Genomic DNA, 3879 nt, shown 5'->3' with positions numbered 1-3879 from the left:
CACACTGCTCACTTACATTACTCACTTATATCACACTACTCACTTGTATAAAAATTTTGCTCGCCTCTCTTTCAAAGCAGCAAAGCGATCAATTACTCTCTCGTTGAAAGCAGGCATTTTCCTGACTAGTTCCCTCTCCATGGAAAGCATGGCCAGTGCATTCAGACGTTCCTGTCCCATTACATTTCAGAGGATTTTTCAGCATGGGGTATCCCCTGACAGTGATGTTCAGAGCCTCAACAGGGAACGTATGGCAATGCTGTTCAAACCTCTCTCCTTGTAGCAGCGTGGCACTCACAAGGTTGTCAGTGAATGAGAACCCTTCTTTGGTGTGGTTCAGGATTGTGTCTTGTGTCTTGATTGTGATATTTTGGTAATAAAAATAATTGTTTATTATAATAAATTAGGGTTGTCAGAAGTATCTACTTTTAAAAATGTGACAATACCAGCATTTGTTCACACACTCAGCAGATATGACTGTGATTGGCTACACTTTCACTAAGCGCTTACTCAGAAGCACACGCGAGCATTTGAAAGCCGCATCTATCTCTAGCTCCCTGAAAGCAGACAGATCAACAGTGTTTGTATATGAATAAAACTGTTTGTCATTGACAATACCTGCAACTCGTGTCCTAGAAAAACAGAAAAAAAAATAGTCTGTTTTATATTTTTTTTCTGACAATAGCTGGTAAAATATAAACATTTCTGGCTTAATGTTGTTACACACACACGGTAACTACAATTTCAAAAGATGCAGATGACTAAATTAGTTTCCCACGTTGAAGTTTCTAAATCTTGTTACCATATAGCATACATTATGAAATGACATGGTTCTATATTGAGAAGGTATGAACAATGTTATGTGATCTAACCTTATGGTCTGCACTTTCATTGTGAAGTTCTGGAGGGATTATTTGATGAAGACTGCTTCAATGTCCTTCTTCTGCAGCTGCTGGTACATCATGTCAACATGGGTCATTATTTGATGAAACAGTTGCAGAAAAAACTGGAAGTCTTCATCCTGCAGCATCCTCAGGAAGCCAGATGCCTCCCTCACTGTGGTGCTATCAAATGAACCGGTAGTCACAATAGATCTGAAACACTCTTTGAGATAATCTAGGTTCTCGTATACGGTGTTCACGATTCTGCTATTGAAGTTCTGTCTTGTGGATGAGGCTCTTGGCAGCCATCGTGCAACAATCTGGTCGAGAATAGTTGTGCGTTTCGGTGACCGTGTAAAAAAGCTGGTGATGCCACCCAGATCAGAAAAGAAAACTCACTGCTGGAATTTGAGAAGTAGCTTGCTGCATGATCAAATTCAGCTGGTGTGCATAGCAATGCACATAATGGGCATTTTCATAATGTTCACGCACCTTCTGCTGCATACCAGCCTGCTCTCCCCTCATCGCACTGGCCCCGTCGTATGCTTGCATGATGAGTTTACCTTTGTAATCATCAGTGAAAAGACTGTTCAGCCTCTCCAAAATCGCACTTGCAGTCGAGCCGGCTGTTGCATCCAAGATAGGGATGAACTCAAAGAAACGTTCTTGCACAGCATGGCTCCTGTCAATGTATCTGAATACAAGCACCAACTGAGTCTGTGTTGCAACATCTGTTGTTTCATCTGCTTGGATTGCTACGAATCTAGCTGACTTCACCTCTTCCATTATATGCTCCCTGATGATTGATAGCATGCAATCCAAAAGCTCATTTTGCAGTCTTTGATGTACCTTTGAAGACTGTGGCAGTTTTCAAGTGTTCCTCAAACACCTCGTTTAGCGACGCTACTAAGTCGACCAGTCCACGAAAAATGCCAGCGTTGCTTGAGCCTTCGCTATCATCATTGCCTCTCAAGGCTAATTCAAACAGGCCGCAAAACTTCACAGTCAATAAGACGGCCTAGAATGTGGCGGTTCTTACTAACCTCATCGTTGTGACGACATACAGCTATACGGTAGCTGTCATCCAACTGTGTGGCAATTTTGACTGTCCCGAAAAGCCGCCAATTTTAGACAACTGTACATATGCATCTTTGCGGTTTCATGTTTTTTCACCTTCTCCGAGAGATGATGCATGTCGGTGACACCTGTAGTTGTCCATGCGATGTCCGTCACGCACTCGGGATGGAACAAAATGCAGGGGTAGCAGAATAAAGCGTTAGCTACTTCACAGCCCGCTAGCCATTTTTTCCGCTCATACCACGTCCTCGAAAATCCCCGTTTATACGACTTCCCGCACTTTGTAGATACATGTTTGATGTTTAAATTTGGTCTTGGTGGTCCTAATTCTTTAATTGACAATTTATTTTTATTGCTACAATGACTGAATGGTATTTCTTTCAGTGACACAATAGAATTAATCTGTGCTGAGGTAACATTCGCCATGATGACGATCAAGTTCAACTGACAACTGAATTTGAGTTGGCGTAGCTGTCCCCGTCTCTCTCTGTTTTTTTTTCACATTTGATAAAGATATTAAAGTAGTTTTTCATTTTTTCTTGTTAAAATTCAAAATATTTTTTAAATATTATTGGATGTCACTGTTCCCACCAATCCTTGCACAAGTTAAGGTTACGCATGATGACGAAGGCACGTTAGTGCTAGCCCTCCCAGAACTCATAGAGATTGCATTGCAGTGCCTGCAGTTCGAATAAAATTATCTTTGCATGGAAGTCTATGAGAGCACTCTCAGTCTGACAGAAATTACCCAAAAAGGGGCGGTACTACACAAAACGCAACTCGATGCTGATTGGACTATTTAGAGGCAGAACAAACAATCTAGAATAGTGAAAGCTAGCGTAACACTGTGGTTGAATGTGAAAGAAAAAAAAATCCCTCCCTTTCGGGCTTTGGTGGTGTGTCGCCCAATCGCCTTAATGGAGAAACCACCCCTGGTATGAAGTACTCAGTGTGTACACTCATCAAGCACATATATAACTTAGCTATATCTATCAGGAACACCTGTACACCTCCTTATTCATGCAATCAGCCAATCATGGGGCAGCAGTGCAATGTATAAAATCATGCAGATACAGGTCACCAACATAGACTGTAAAGATGGAGGACATGACAGGTCCACAAAAGTGAAAAAAGCATCTTGATCGCCCCCTGGTGGCTGTCTGCAGTAATTCTTATGACGCTAATGTACGCTCAAGTGAAGCATTGAGTCATTTTCATGTAATTTTTCTGATAGGTTCAATTATAATTAGTTATTTGATGCTGTAAATACGGGGTTTCACGTCATGATTGAAAGCTCTACCTGCTCAGGACCGAGTCGGCTAGGTGTTTGGGCAGAACCTCGATACCACGACTGTAACCCTGATCACTACTATGCAGAGTTTGGCTTCAAATGATGTCACCAGCACAAGATGGTGTCTCCCATATCCATGATATTTTGGCAAAGGGAGGCCCTACTCATGGTGTTCCAAATAAAGTGCTTGGTGAGTGTATGTATAGACAGGGCTTAGTGGTAAAGCGGGTCATCCACCAATTGGAAGGTCGGCTGTTTGATCGTGGCTTCCCCCAGCCCACATGTCGAATTGTACTTGGGCTGTGCCTTCAGTGTGTGAGTGGGGATGATTGTGTGATTAGCAGTTGGCAACTGTGTGAATGGGGTGAAGTGTAGTATGAAGCAGGGGTTTTCAACTTGTGGGGCACACCTGTCAAGGGGGGCGCGAGCATCAGTTAATTCAGAGACATTCCCTTGAGGATTTATGAATATGAGTTAGCAAATCTTTAGCCATCCACTAGGGGGCAATCTGACTCCCACTGCTAGTCGACAGTTAGAGCAGAGTTGGCTCGAGTATCAGTCACGCTTATTGACAGTATAAGATGATTTACGATTAGCCGTGTCGGAAATCCAACCACGGATTGGCATGTT

At 42.6% G+C, this 3879-nt stretch overlaps 1 pseudogene; it reads right to left on the bottom strand.

Moving 5' to 3' along the window:
- Positions 1 to 910: 910 nt before the first annotated feature.
- LOC107576856 (uncharacterized) overlaps positions 911 to 3879 on the bottom strand; it is an 8002-nt pseudogene continuing 5033 nt past the window's right edge.

The sequence above is a fragment of the Sinocyclocheilus grahami genome, unplaced genomic scaffold, assembly GCF_001515645.1.
Source record: "Sinocyclocheilus grahami isolate Dianchi unplaced genomic scaffold, SAMN03320097.WGS_v1.1 scaffold4470.1, whole genome shotgun sequence".
NCBI classification, from domain to species: domain Eukaryota; kingdom Metazoa; phylum Chordata; class Actinopteri; order Cypriniformes; family Cyprinidae; genus Sinocyclocheilus; species Sinocyclocheilus grahami.
This window is presented reverse-complemented; position numbering and strand designations above follow the sequence as displayed.